Genomic DNA, 16317 nt, shown 5'->3' on the forward strand with positions numbered 1-16317 from the left:
AAAAAGAACTGTCAGTTCCAGGACTTCCTCAGATAAATGGTTTTACAAACCCACTCTTGGTTCAGTAAATTTGAGCAGATCATCCCACCAGTACTAGTGACCTGGTTTGGGTGAAGTCTCAGAGTAACTTTTACCTGGAATTCTTCAAAATGGCAGATATGCAGAGTCATTTGAATAATCAAGCAGATTTTATCTATAAACAGGAAACTACAACAGTAGTAGATATGTCAGCTAGAAAAGCTTCAAGCTATAGAATATTCAGCTAAATACAGATTAAATAGAGAACAGTATATTTTTTCATATAAAACAAAAAATCCAAAGTTAGTCAAGAATCCCAATTCTTCCCATCTTTATTCTCTACCATCTTTCAGAGATTAGCCTTCAACTTATTGCCTGATAACTGCAAGATGGTTGTTCCATCTCCAGACATCACACAACATTCAGGCAGGAAGAAGCAAGTAGGGCAAAGGGGCAAAAAAATGTGTTGGTAGCTGTGTTTATTCCTCTTGCATCAAGAAGCAAGTTTTCCCAGAAGCCCCCTCAGCAAATATGTATTAACATTTATTTTTCAAGAAATACATCAAACGGCCACAACTAACTGCAAGGAAAATTGGAAAAATCAAATAGTCAACTTTCTAGCCTCTAAATTAGAAGACGACAAGGAGGAAGGAAGTTGAGATTTTGTGTTCAGTTCAGTTGCTCAGTTGTGTCTGACTCTTTGTGATCCCATGAACCGCAGCACACCAGGCCTCCCTGTGCATCACCAACTCCTAGAGTTTATTCAAATTCATGTCTCTTGAGTCGGTGATGCCATCCAACCATCTCATCCTCTCATCCCCTTCTCCTCCTGCCTTCAATCTTTCCCAGCATCGGGGTGTTTTCCAATGAGTCAGTTCTTCACATCAGGAGGCCAAAGTTTGGAGTTTCAGCTTCAGCATAAGTCTGGAAGGACTGAATGAATATTCAGGACTAATTTCCTTTAGGATTGACTGGTTGGATCTCCTTGCTGTCTAAGGGAATCTCAAGAGTCTTCTCCAACACCACAGTTCAAAAACATCAATTCTTCAGCACTCAGCTTTCTTTCTTTTTTTTTTTTTTTTTTTTTTTTTTAGCACTCAGCTTTCTTTATGGTCCAACTCTCACATCCATATATGACTACTGGAAAAACCATAGCTTTGACTAGATGGACCTTTGTTGGCAAAGTAATGTCTCTGTTTTTTAATATGCTCTCTAGGTTGGTCATAGCTTTTCTTCCAAGGAGCAAGCGTCTTTTAATTTCATGACTGCAGTCACCATCTGCAGTGATTTTGGAGCCCAAGAAAATAAAGTCTGTTACTATTTCCATTGTTTCCCTATTTGCCATGAAGTGATGGGACCGGATGCCATGATTTTGTGTTGAATTAGCCCAATGGCAATGGGGTTTACACTTTACTAGGCGGTGTGTTTTCATTCTTTGTCTCATTAAATCATTACAACGGTAGTTTGTCCTTGCTCTGTTAATTTTACTAAAAGGAAAAGTGTAGTTTAGAGTGCTTAAGACAATTGCCCAAGTCATCCAGTTTATAAGAATTGGAGCCAGTTTCTATATGACTCCAGAAACCCTACTACCTAACATGGGCAAAGAAATTTCAACAGCACAAAAATAATGCTTTCCTAGAGACTGAGTATTGAACTTGCTCTTCAAAAGGCAGCATGCAGGAGAATCTTTAGATTCCTTATTGGAGTCTTACACAATCATCTTGTTCCTTCTTGTAACAAAACTCACTGAGAGGTTCCTAAAAGGGGAGAGTCAAGGTCACTTGGGATGAACCACTGTATTCCATGAGTCACTGAAACCTTGGCATGACTCTCAATATTTACCCACTGGTGGGAGATTTACATATGGTAAATTGCTTATTTAACACCTAGCTTATATATTTTCCAGACCTGGTTTGTATTTATTGATGATAATGTCATTCTTGATGTATGTCAAAGAAACTATTTTGTCCTCTATCTTTCCCTGCTACATACAGCAAAGAAAATCAGGCTTCTAATTGTAATAAAATAGATTTAATAAAAATAGAAAATAGAATATATTACCTTTTTCAGGTGTTAAACATCCTCTTTTCAGAGTGTACTAATGCTATAACATAGATTATCATGGAATGGGCTAGAGAATTTTGGTAGGACAAATACTTTTGCAGAATGGTGAGTTTTTTGTTTTAAGATATCTATAGTTTTTCTTTGAGCTGGATATATCCTTCTCTTCTAGAAAAAATTCAATTTACATTTAGGCATATGATTCCTGCTAATTTAGTACAACTGTGTTCCACACTAGGTTCAAGTTCTCCTCATTAATGCTGAGTGAGTTGATACGTCTTAATAATCTCCAACTGTGTTAACGTCTCCCAGGTGCAATTTCATGTTTGCAAAGTTAATACATTTAATGCATACATTTACTGGAGCTATTTTTATCACATCTTAAAATTTTCACTTGTTAATAAAAGACCCAGTTTCCAAATTTATTGTTCATTTCTTTAGTCTGTTTTTCAAACTGCCAAGGAAAACACCTTTATTCCATTAGTTAGCATTCCCATTCCTTCCATTTTTTCCTCTCCTAAAAGTTGTAGTTCTAGACTGGAGGAGCAATGCAGGAGAGCAGAGAAAAGTGAACTTATTCAAGTACATATATCTAGAAGGTCTTCAAAACTGTTGAAAAGGAGTGTAGGGGAAACTTACCCAGTCGCTTAATGAGCTATTCTTTGAAATATGTCCTGGTTACCTTCAACCAGAAAAATATGCTAAAAAAGAAAAGTCCTTAGTGTCTTGCCCAACTAGGTCTTGAAGTAATGGTGAGTTTTAAGAACAAAACAAACGTTCATTCTTTATTATTACACTTATAATAATATACTACAAAAACCATTCAAGCTCTGTCTGCACTCACAACTGTTTTTATGAAGCCTTATATATTATGCAAATTATTAGTAAAACAATGTAAGAGGAAATATCTTTTAAAAAAGTTTTCTATGATCTTTAAAGAGCTATTTACATAGAAGCAGTTATTTTGTTAATTATATATTTCATATTCTTATTCATTAAGGTATATCTCTAAAAAGTTCTAAGAGTTGTGAAAAGTAGTTGGTTAAAAAAAGGGAAAGTTTTTGTGCTCTTGAAGGTTTATATGAACTGAAGGAACCAGGTAAAGTCAACACCATATCCTTTTTTTCCCCCTATGCTGAAGGTCTCTGATAAGATCTCTGCTTGCTGTCACTAAACGTGTTTTCTTATTAGAAGCAATTAAAAGCTACCACCGGTTCCTTTACCTTCCCTTTGGATCAGAAGCTCTTTGAAGAATGGCATAAAAATCGTCTTTAGTACTCTCCCACGGCCTAGAACAGCCTGCAGAAGCTATTCACATACGCACAAATTTTAAGTGATTAATAAATAAATAACTGACATAAAAACGGAGAGATGCTTCACTAGACATAAATGTCCTGTTTTCTCTCTGCTTTCTATTAACTGCTGTAAGGCATGAAGAAAATATAGAAGTCGATTTCAGTGTAAGAGAAATGGAGCTTCATTAACTCTAATAAAAATAGATAAATATCGTCCACGCGCTTCTGGAGAAATCGCTCAAGTTGTTCAAGACAGGTGCTCTGTAGCCACATCGACTGGATAGCATCACAGTAAGTTGGAAATGGAAAGTTGAATGTAAAATACAGTCTATTTGTCCACGTGGAGGAATAAAGTAGACCGTAAGGCTTTCCCATACTTGAAAAATCAGTGCTTGTGAACTGGAAAAAGTATCCGCGGATGTTTTCAACGGGGCAATAGGAAGGCAGCGAAGCAACGATTCCAGACTCTTCACAAAGGAGGCGAAAAGAGAGATGTTTTCAGGTGCTTTCTGCCTTCTGGGGGTTGCAGAGCGAGAAGGGCGAAGGAGTGAGACCGGGAGGGGTGGCAAGGTTGCGGGGAGGGGAGAGGAAGAGGCGAGGTAGAGTCGTGGAAGCGGAGACTTGGATGCACACCTGCGAGGGCGGCGCTTCGGGACCAGGGAGCCGCGCGGAACTAGCAAACGGGACGGGGCGTCGGGCCGAGGGCTACCCCGCGGTCGGGGACCGAATCCCTGGCCCGCTTCGCGGGTCTCGGACCCGGAACTCACTCCATCACCCTGGCAGCCCCCTGCCCGGCCGATCTGGCTTTCGGTCCAGCTGCAGGGTTCCTCGGCTGCCGGCCGCGCGCGGGCAGGGCGCCGGGACCCCTTCTTGCAGTCTGCTCACGGGCGGGGGCCTTTCGTGTGGGTTTCATCCCCACTTCTCCCTGCGCCCGGCCCCCAGGTTGGCTCCGGGAGGAAAGCGGCGCGCTGGGAACTCAGTCTCGCGCCTCGGAGCCGAGCGGAGCTGCGGGTGCGATTGACTGACAGTTTGAAACTATCCGCCAGTTAAAGTCCCGGGCGCACCACTGCTCCCCTCCCGCCCCACCCAGCTGTTCTCCCCACTTCCCCTTACGCCTGAGTGTTTCGATTTTAGGATCTTCTCTTTCCTTAAGGACAAATTCGCTATCCATTATCTGTTCAGATGGAAAGGATCAGATGGTTTTCATACTTTTTTGAACGCTGACAGTAGAAAATCCCAGAGGGAGGCGGAGAAAGACGGAAGCGTGCGTGAGAGAGAGAGACCGTCCGACCTAGGGGGAGGGCAGGGGGCTTCCCTCTCCTGGAGGACAGACAGAATGATACATATTGTCATTAACAGTTTTGACCCACCCAGACCCCACCCTTCGGTTGCATCCATCACACAGTCATTACAAAGGGGCAGCGCTGACACACTGCCTGCCCGGCTCCCGGGGCTCCCGGGCTGGCTTAATGAGGTGCACCCAGCCGGGGCTATTGTGCAGCGCGAATGAGGCAAGGACGAGACGGCAACGATCCTAGCAGCTGCTCGCTGCAGCCCCGCAGCAGTGGCCAAGCCCGGACCTCAAGTGGATGGATGCCTCTGAAAGTGTCTTCCTGAACGAACCCATCAGGCAGTAGAAGACTGTGGCGGGGCTAGTGAACTTGGATGAGGCGTTCCTCTCCCGCAGTTGAGCCGGCTGGAGGCAAGTGCAGTCACTTGGGTAACCGCGGGGATGCTGGGGGCGGGGGAGAGAGAGATGGTGGGGATTTTAAGCCCGTCCTCTGTCTAAAGGCGGCTTGGACCAATTTCCCTTCCAACCACTGTTTACCTTTTGTTTTGTTAGCTTGGCATTTCCCACCCCACCCCCTCTCTGGTGTGGTCTGAACCTTGCATCTTGCTCTGGGGGTTGTGCATTTTAATGTAATTCTGATTGGTGAATGTTCTCTCCTTTTTGTTGTGATTACTAGAGACACTTTAGTCCTGCCTTCCCAGTTCTGCGCCCTGCACAAGCAGTTTTGAAAAATTAAGTGCAAAAAGCATGACAAAGCAATATGAGGTTGCCGTGGTAAGTGAACTTTTAAACAAAAAATTACCATTTCTTCTCTTGTGCTCGGTCTGTGGGTGGTTTGAAGGGGACTCATCACACACAAAGGGCTGGGGGCTGGGTGCTGGGAGCAGGGGGCGGTGAAACAAAAAAACAGTAGTTTTAATTGTTTTCTCTTTACTCTGGTCAGTCAGTTAACATGTTCCGTGTTGATCTGTTTGATAATCTTGGGATGGCGACGTACTTGATGCATTTAAAGTGGGTGAGAGTTGGCAGTCAGCAGGGTCGAGGTACCGGGGAGGGAGAAGGAAACTAGGTTATTGTCTGGTTTCAAAAGAGCCGTGCAATTCTGACTTCCTGAACTCTGCACAGGAGCCGGGTCATTCCTGATCAAAATCCTAAAGAGAAAAGGAACAATGGGGTCACTGCAAGTTACTACAACTATGTCTGTGCTGTCTCCTGCACTGTTAGACCTCCCCCTTTCTTCCTTGCACTAACTCAGGTAGCAACCTTAGAAGCCATCATTCTTAGACAAATTTTAAATGCTAAATGATGATCAAATGATGCATTTGGAAAGTTGTGATCCTAAAAGATGGGGTGCTGGAGAAGAGGATTGCTTCCTACCCTCCTTCCCACTTCTCCCTGCCCTCTTCCCCACTCCATCCTCTTTTTCAACTAAAATGAACAGATTTATTTAAGGGTCTTTCCTCCATCTCCTCTTCTAATCCTTTTTATTAGTTTTTTTTTTTAATGAGAGGTATATTCCAGGGAAGGGTTTCTGAGTTTTGCCCCTGTATCTCATTTACTTTCCTGAGAATAACTATCCAACTTAATATTTGTGGTAAACTGGAACAATTTTCAAGTTTGGTAAAAGGCTCAACCTTTCCTCTAAAATTCTAAATTGTTTGGCCAGCTCTCGGTAGTCCTAATTTTTTTTCCGTTTGTGAATCTAGTTGCCTTTTAACTTGTCAAGGGCTGGCTATGGAGATGACTGGGCTCCACAATATTGGAATGGACTTGCACATTCTCTGATGAGGCAAGGCCATCTAAGTTTTCTCATTTGAAGGATGGGATGGAAGCAAAAGTACTCCCTTGAAAGGAATTGTTCTTATGTTTTGTTGAAACCACTTCTAACTTTGATTTATATGTGTGTAAATCTATAATCATATGTGCTTACATTTCTCTCAAGATGTATTTGAAATAAAGTTTTTTAAAGTTATTATGTATGTCCTCTGATCATGAGAAACACATATAGTAACTTTTAAAACTGATTATTTTGCAATAAAGATTAATGTATTTTATTAGACTTATACTTTAATAACTTATTTTAACAACTGACTTATTTTTTGTCTATTCTACATGAAGCTAACTGTCATTTACCAGTGACTATCACAGGAAAGTCACACCTTATGGTTAACTTTCAAAGTAATCACTATTTGCAATTACTATCCTTAAAACAGTTTTCAGTTTGAGAGTTTAAATACCAAATAACTAAAACAGTTATCTGTTGGTACAAGAAGAATCAATTCAGTAGTTTTGACTCTCAGAAGAGTTTAGATTAGAATATAGTATTTTATATATTTTTTAAATATATAGTTAAATCCTATTACAATTGGGAAGTTTGCTTTTCTTATGTATTGATATTCTTAGAGCAACTAACAATGTTTTTCAATTGTATAATTTATTTTGAACCATACTACTCAACTCTCATACCTATTTAATTTAAATATATGGCCTGAACATATAGAAAATTAGATTGCTTTGATACTTGAACTGAGAAAAACATCTTTAATCAGATTTATTTTATCATACTCATAATCTCAAACAAATCCTCAACTTTACTGTAGTTTTTCATTTGTACATTAAAACTACTATTTCAGTTAAGGATAATATAAAAATTATTATTGAAATAAGTTGGATAGTTGAAAGTTGACTTCTATGATAGTTATTAATAGTGTAGATGGTTAGCTTCCTATAAAAGTACTTAGATTAAAGCTTTATATTCTTGGCACTTTCAATTACTAATACCCTAATTCTGTGGCAATTGTAGGTTTGCAAAAATAATCTCTATATGGAAATTTCTTTATATCAGAATATAATATTTTAATCATTTTTTTCCTCAGTGTTCTAATTATATGTTATTGGCACATTGGAAATACAGTGGCCCTGTTTTGATATTTTCCCCTAAACCTTGTTCCATTAGAACAAATTTTACAAATAACAGAAAGCTTATAGTATTCATAAAAACAAAACCCTAAGTGCTTTCAACTAAGCAATATTTCTATTTTCTCATAGAAATATTCATTTCCCATAACATTGACTCACTTTAAGTGAATAGGTAAATATTCATAATAATAATAAATAAAGGAGAAAAAATGGATGAGATATAGGGAGTGGGAGTAAGTGATAGCCAGGGTCATCTAATATTATATTGTAGATTTTACCTTTTACACTGTATCTTGGACTTAAAATGTTCCTGTAAGCAAAAAGTAAAGGTAAAAAAGAAATGGCTGAAGTGAAACTATGATTTTAAAAATTAAAAAATAACTTTCATTTATTATGTCTAATTAGCATTAAGATTAAGCATTAATCTTATATCAAATACATAATATAAAACAGCTAAGAAATTAACTTTAATAGTTAATATTTGTTGTCTTCCTACCATGATCCAGTCAGGCATCTCATCATGTATGTAAGTGCTTTACCTGTATTATCTCAATCTTCAGAATGCTCTAGGTGGTAGGTCTAAGAACTGAGTAGTTAAGTCAGCTCATAAACCAAGAAGTGAAGATTTGAACCTATCTGACTCTAAACTTGGGTTCAACATCAAGCAAAATGAAAAGGAAATAATAGAAAATGTGAGCTCATTTACTAAATTTAAAGAGACCTTCCACATAAAACCCATGTTATCTCCCCAGATTCCAAACATAGGAATGACTACCTGTTACTCTTGGCACTTTCCTCAATAAAACATTTTGGAGAAAAAAAATCTTACTGAAATATTCCTACATCCCCAAATTGGGTTTGGATATTTTGCTGGTTTGGCTGGTTGTTTCTTTTTGAGGATGCTAATGGAGAATTTATTGCATCTTCTGATCCCACCCCAAAAGTTAACAAAAGAAGAGGATGATTAAATTTAATGAGAAAAGTATTTTCAAATATGTGCCAATGTATTAGAAACGTACACAACATACACAAATATGTACCAACAACTTCATAAAAGGAAAGACTAACTGAAAACCAATTTCCCTTAAAAATAAGTCCCTTATTTAAATTTAACTTAAATAAGCAGTGATTTTTTTTTATTTTACCAATGTAAATAAGATTAATTTTTCATTTTAAAGACTTTTTTAAAAGAAAAAAATTCAGTTACAAAAGAAATTCAGTTACAGTAACATTTTCTAAAGTAATGAAATGTTGTATGACTCTATAGGTAGCAAATCATTGCATGATTTTTTTGGCCATATGTTTATTTTCCAAGAGTTTAATCAATTAAGTTTCAGCCTAATTATTCAGTGAATAGGGGCCTCCATTTTTAAAACTACTTTCATCTAATGACCTAAGAGACTTAAAGATAGAAAATGATATAGAAAATAAAATCTCAAATGGTGCTTTGTGATTGCTTTTTAAATATAAAATGATAGACTCTGAAAACTAGGAAAAAAGTCCTTTCTCTTTAAAAAGCTCTAATTGTTCACTTTTATTTATAAAATCTTTGGACCTAAGAGATTGGGACATAGATACTGTATCTGCTCAGGTTTATTTATTTACTACCTTGGGACTGCAAAACTGAAGATGTTAAGATTTTATCAGGAGAATACACTCAAGCCCCCCTAAGTACTAATAAAAATCTTTAAACACATTATGTCTTTCAACAGAAAACTGCTCAGTTTTTCACTTTCACCTGAGAAGAAATGAAAGCACTGTATCTGCATTTTTTGCAGTGGATGGAGTCCTAAGTTGTTTTGTGTAGACCCTTATCTTTAAAAAAATAAAAAAAGAGTTGCTTTTATTAAATTCAGAGAGCACTCATATTTAAAAGGGCATTTGAATTAATTCTCCTCCCCTGATAGCTCAGCTGGTAAAGAATCCATCTGCAATGAGGGAGACCTGGGTTTGATCCCTGGGTTGGGAAGATACCCTGAAGAAGGGAAAGGCTACCCACTCCAGTATTCTGGCCTGGAGAATTCCATGGACTCCTCATGGTGTTGCAAAGAGTTGGACATGACTGAGCGACTTTCACTTCACTAAGTAAAGGACTTTTAAAATGATTTATCCACTTTGTGAGTTTGATTCTTAGAAAGCGAAATCCTCCAGCCCTGCCGTGTTTAAACCTGACTATGAAAATTCCAGTAACTTTTTTTAAAGTCTGATAATTTTGGACTTTTAAGAACAATGTTAACAGTCTAGGAGTCAGTCACATATAATTCAGTTCTGCCTCACTTTGACCTAGGAAACCATGCCTTAAAAGACACTCTTGGACTTTAACCCCTGTTCCCCAAACCTAATTCTAGTTATTGCCTTATTTTAATTAAAATTCAGGCTAGGTTGTTTAACAGAGTTAATAAAATATTTGTATAGTCTTTTATCTTATTATATATATTATGTGTATAATATATTTATTTTAAACAATATATTTGTTATACATATATTTTAAAATACATGTATTATTATAAATATGTATTTGTACATAATAATATATATTTATTATTGTAGTCTATCCTTGACTTGGAAATTCACATTACATTATTACTGACTAAAATCATAGAGTTATATATATAATTTTCTTTCCCTTACAATTCATCAAAGTACTTAAGTCTGTATGTATAAATAATAACTATACAAAAAGTTATATGAGTATGAGGCAAAAAAGTTATTAAAGCAGTTTTTCAGTTTCAGTTTTTGGGATAATGCCATGAAACTGAATTTTGTTTAATAATAATAATAATATTAACATTAATTATTCACTAAAAATCTAAGAGTATTTTAGGATAGGTTTGTGGGGTCTCTTGTACCTCTCCACCATCACTGTCCCATAACTTCAACAAAATAATAATTTCACTTGAAAAATTAGGAAAATGTGGACTCTGTTTAAATTAGGAAAATAAATGAAAAGACCCTAAGATAGTTCCTGCATAGGTCCTGGAATCTTTAATGCTATGCATTTCAATTATTACTTTAAATTATTTCAAACATGAAATCTTTACATTTTGTGTTCAAAGTAAAATTACATGTTATGGACTTTCAAAGCCCTTCAGAACATGAAATTTTTATAGCAAAGGGCTGAATAATACTATCTGGGTACCGCCAAACCTGAAAAACTTTGACAATGGCTGAGAAGGCAGTATTAATGATTCTAACTTATAGAAAGACATGTAAACCTAATGAAACTTAAAGTCATTGCCATTAAGAAGTGAGAACTCAGTTTTGTGTTTCCATTAAAAAAAAAAAAACACTGGACACATTATGTTTAATAAAATCTAAAGAATTACCCTTATCCTTTGTTAAAGATAAGGAGAATAAGGACAGCTACAGAAATTTAGACTGGAATTTCTAATTTTTCAGTGCTTTAGATCACCATTAGATCACCATTTAGATCACCATTAGATCTGATGTTACGGTAGAGACAGTATTCAATATATGGTTGATCCTTATCAATCACCATAACAGTTTGATATGTCTTAGAGTACAGAAATGATAAACTTCACTCAACAAACATTATTGTATGCTTATGAGGTTTAAGGTACAGTGCTAGAACCCAGGAATACCATGCTGGGGAAAGATGGCTTTGCTGTCAGGCTATATAGAGTCTGTGTAGAAGGGCAAGTCAGTCTCCTTATAATGCAGTGAGATAATTGTTATCAGAAGTGTGTATGAAGTGCTTTTAGAAAGCAGAGGAAGCCATCGCCAATATGTCCACCGTTGGCTTTCCTATGGGTATTCAAGAAGTGCTTCCCAGTGGAGGTGAAATTTTGCATACTGACTTTTTTTTTCCGTTAATAGTGGAACTTCAAATAATATAAAGAAAGACTAAAGTATGTATATTTGCCACTCTCTACATTTTGATATGTACTTATGATGAGGAAGAGCAAGTTTTTATGTAGGATGCTGAATTTTTCAAGATTCATTAGTGTAATTTCTCAGATATACCGTTTTTGACAAATGCACACAATCAGGAAAGCCTTTAATATATTGATTATGTTTGTGTTTTCTTGGTAGTAGCATAATGGATAACACAAAGGCCTCATTTTTATTCTTCAATGCTCTACCAAAAAAAAGGTATCTTGTAAAACCTTGAAAGGCACACAAAAGCAAAAGTAATTAAATAACATAAGTGGTGAGGGAGATTGCCTGTGATCTGGGCTAGCATTAGAAGGGAGGTATAAGAAAGAGGTTATTTGAGAGGAAATGATAGGGAAATATTTTAAAATAGGAAAAAGGGTTCTGCTTTATAGCAATTGGGTATCAACTTAAGCGATTTCACTTTCCTTTGTATTGCTTTCACATTTACAGTGGAGGAGGAAAGTACTATTAATCTCCAGTTTTCCTTATTTATGATTGTTTTATTACTGATCAGACTAAAACCACCCCATTTTCTTTTTTAAACTACCAAATGCATGGAAAATCTTCTCTTCAGAGTGATTGGTACTTCCTATGAATATCGTGCTCACCGATGTCATGACAATACTGCTTAGTCCATTCCTTCTGGGATTCTCTCTTGGCAACAATTTTTTTTATTTCCTTGTGTTCATTTTTAGGAAAATCCTCTCAACATTGTTATATGTATTATTTTATAGGAAGGAAGCATGTAAAATACTCTTGAACTCATATTACTTGTGAGTTTGAATAGCATTCAGATTAGAATGATTTCCCCAGAATTTTATAGGCTTGCCCAATCCAGCTGTATATTTTATATGCTAATGTAAATTCTATTTTTGTTCCCCTTGGGGGTTTAAGTGATTATAATTGTTGCTCTTCAAAAGCCAAACAGATGATGATTGCTGCTTCAGGAGTATACCAAAAGAAACTGGCTTTCATTAAACCTGCTCATCCACTTCATAATTATCTCCATTTTATCTAGCTAAGAAGCAGGAAAAAATGGCAAGTACAGTTCACTGAAGCCAGTTCAGTTATTTAAACATCGCTTTATTAAACTAGCAGGAGGTGTTAAAGTAGGGGGAATGTTTTCATTCTAACACCGATATGTAGCCAGTGGCCCAAGTCAAGAGTTAGTTGAACATCAAATGCCAGTGGCCACAGGGAATGAGAGGGGAGATATGTTGAGCCATTCTGAGAGGTGTCTGCTGGTGGGTACAGTAAATAATCCTGCAGCGGCAGCTATTCTGAAATAGTCTTTTTGCTTGTTCTTCTTTCTGTATGTTCAAAATGGAGTTATTATTTAGTATCCATTAGGAATACTGGGGCTTCCAGGTGGCTCAGTGGTAAAGAAGCTGCCTGCCAATACAAGAGACATACGTTCAAGCCCTGGGTTGGGAAGATACCCCGAGAAGGAAATGGCAATCCATTCCAGTATTCTTGCCTGAAAAATCCCATCATTAGAGGAGTCTGGTGGGCTACAGTCCATGGGGTCGCAAAGATTTGGACATGACTGAGTGACTAAATGACAACAAACAATTCATTAAGAAGCACTCAGAAATACACCCTAAATAAAAGGGAAATTTCCTATAAAATGTAAAAAAAAAGAAAAAGGAAGTGGATATTTATAAAGCCTAAAAAGATGCCAAATTCCGAGACTGATCAATATCAAAAGTCCTTCAGGGAATCTTTATGGTCACATAAGCCTGAGACCTAACCATGGGTCAGAAAGCAGATTTTTGTGGAGGTTGGTTTTCCTCAACTGAGAGAGTATTTCCCCTAGGTGACCCAGGGCTCTGAGTTATCTCTGCCCTAGTCCTAGGGAGAGGATGGAAAGGTAGCCTTGGAAATGGGTTGACTTGGGATGTATTTCGGACCACATACATAGCTGACTGTCCTCCTAATTGCGTAAGGAGGGTCCATGAACTCTCACCCAGAGGAATAGAAAAGTGCCAAGTCAACAGCTGTTCAAGCTTCCAGCTGTGAGAAAGCAATTCTCTCTGGTTAAATGAAATATTCTGAAAGGGATCTCTCCTCTAAAATTTTAGAGAGCCATGTTTTAGAAGCCAATTGTCTAAGTCTAGACTTACATAAAACATTACATTCACAAACAACCAAAAAGGAAAGTTTCATTTTTTTCCTACAGATTTACATTTCCATGTTAATTGTTCAGCAAGTCTGAGGCAGTTTCACTTTTTAAGACATAGGGTTATTATCTTTCAAGTTGATTTTGAAACTTTTGGGGTATTATATTGAAAAGAAAAAAAGAAAAAGAAAGCTTACATAATAAATAAAAGTAAATATATTCCTGAAAGGTTTGGATAATTTGCTAGAAAGTTATGTACATTAAAAAATAATTATTTTTCTCTCAATTCTTATGCTACAGCAATAAATATTTTTTCCAGTTTTCATATACGTAATCTTATTTTGACTTCATGACATCCTTATAAAGTAAGAAAAGAAAATAATATAATTTCATTTTACCTTTATAAAAACAGATTTAAAAATAGTTTTACAATTAGAATTTAGGGAAAGCCACTTCTTGGTCAGTATCTTAATCAACATTTCATTGATTGACCAACAGCTTGGCAAAACGTGATGTTGGATTACATCTAGACTGTAGAGTCATTAGTGAACCCTGAGGTGGGGTTGCAGGTAGAATGTTTCTAGATGTTTTCCCAGAGAGATCTTAGGTGAATATTTGCATGTTTAGATCCAAGGAAACGGTATTGGCCTGCTCTCTAAAAACTCTCTAAATTCAAAATTCTATTTGGGGGTATGGCTGTATTGGATTTTCTTGGATTCCTGTATAGAGATGTACTTGTGTGCTAAGTCACTTCAGTCATGTCCAACTCTTTGTGACCCCATGGACTGTAGCCCATCAGGCTCTTCTGTCTATGGGATTGCCGAGGCAAGAATACTAGAGTGGGAAGCCCTCCTCCAGGGGATCTTCCCAACCCAGGGATCGAACTCACGTCTCTTATATCTCCTGCATTAGCAGGCGGGTTCTTTACCACTTGTACCACCTGGGAAGCCCGAATAAAGATATGCTAGAGTATAAAGAACTCTGACTGCCTACCAACAAAGAAGGCCTTAAGTCTGAGACCATACCAACCGCACCTAGAGCAGCCCTAGGCAAAAATGGTGAAAAAATGGGGAATGATTTATCTCACCTCCCTATCACCTACCCTTGACACCCCTAGGACGTAGCTATCCCTTATTCCCCTAGGTTCTCACTGTCTCTTTTTTTTTTTTTTTTGTCCCCGCTCCTCCCCCCTCTCACTGTCTCTTTACAGACCTTGCTAAAATCCAAGATCTGCTAGGACAATCTCTCCTTTCAACAGGGAGACAGTTTATAATCTAATAAACTAACCTCCACTAATGGGACTATATTAAGGAGAGTCTTGAAAGTGAAAGTCGCTCAGTCATGTCCGACTCTGCGACTCCATGGACTATATACAGTCCATGGAATTCTCTAGGCCAGAACACTGGAGTGGGTAGCCTTTCCCTTCTCCAGGGTATCTTCCCAACCCAGGGATCGAACCCAGGTCTCCCACGTTGCAGGCAGATTGTTTACCAGCTGAACCACAAGGGAAGCCCAAGGAGAGTCTTGGTTTTAGTTAATATTTAAAAGTTGCTCACAGAGAAAATGCCCTCATTTTTGTTAAACAATCATGGTGAGTTAACTCGTTGGGTGGTCATTTCAGGCCAAAATATATCTTTCTCTGGTAGTTGCTTTTCTTAACTGTGTGGCAGTCCTAATCTGTATCACTGAGGAGATTGCTCACTTGTCTTTGAATAGGAGAGTTAGAAATGAACTCAACAGGAAAATATAACACTGGGAAAAATTGATTTTGTTGTATTGGCTTATCTGCTTAAGTGTATTAAACAGAAGCAAAAACTACAAGAGGGAGTAAACACTAAAATATATCCATGACAGTGGAATGACTGTAATTTCCAAGGGTTATCTCACATGTCTGGTCTTTTATTATAATAACAGGAAATTTTAGAAACTCATGTTTATTCTGTGACCTCACAGACATCTGAATACAAATAAAACATTTAAAATGTCTCCCAGTTAAATCTCTTTCAGCACAATTCAGAATACATATTTGTCAATTACTCAGTTCAAGCCAATCCAAAACAGTTCAAGCAAGAGTTTACTTTAAGTCCATATTTAACTGAGCAACTGAAAAATCTGTATCATTTTTTGCTTTAAATCAATAGCTCATGAGAATCATCCACAGAGGTTTTTATAAACATGTATGCTTAGCCCTCACCTTGAATGACCGAGTAGAATTACTCCTGGGAGCAAGACCAGGTATCTGTACTATCAAAGAAAAAAGCCTCGGCAAGTGGGTTGAGGTATGAATGCACGTTCATCTGATCTCACCAGTTCTGTTGTTCATTGAAGATCCACTCTGTGCCAGGCACTCTCCTGAACACTTGACAAATGTTTTTTCACTTAATGCTCACAACATCCCTAAAAGGGAGCTATTATTTTAATTTTTTTTTACATTTATTTATTTTTCTGTGCCAGGTCTTAGTTGCAGCATGTAAACTCTTAGTTGTAGCTTGTGGAATCTAGTTCCCTGACCACGGATCGAATCCAGGCCCCCAGCCACTGGATCACCAGAGAAGTCACCTATTATTTTTATACTCATTTTACCAATGAGAAAGCTGAGGATTGGAGAGATCAGGCAACGTGGCTGGAGTGGGGAGTGGGGAGGACCAAAATGAAAGTCTGCTTGAGTAGTTTGAACCTCTACAACCCTGAAAAGGCCTTTTTAATATACAGATTGC

The 16317-nt window shown here is 37.5% G+C and overlaps 1 protein-coding gene across 3 annotated transcripts in view; it reads left to right on the top strand.

Moving 5' to 3' along the window:
* The first annotated feature begins 5341 nt into the window (after positions 1-5341).
* ELAVL2 (ELAV like RNA binding protein 2) overlaps positions 5342-16317 on the top strand; it is a 168739-nt gene continuing 157763 nt past the window's right edge. For 2 of the 3 annotated variants that reach the window (XM_043891391.1, XM_043891393.1), the window contains exon 1: positions 5342-5439. The gene's annotated coding sequence lies outside the window, so the exon portion shown is untranslated. The remainder of the gene's footprint in view (positions 5440-16317) is intronic. The other variant, XM_043891388.1, reaches the window with a different exon arrangement.

The sequence above is a fragment of the Cervus elaphus genome, chromosome 29 (genome assembly GCF_910594005.1).
Source record: "Cervus elaphus chromosome 29, mCerEla1.1, whole genome shotgun sequence".
Lineage (NCBI taxonomy): Eukaryota > Metazoa > Chordata > Mammalia > Artiodactyla > Cervidae > Cervus > Cervus elaphus.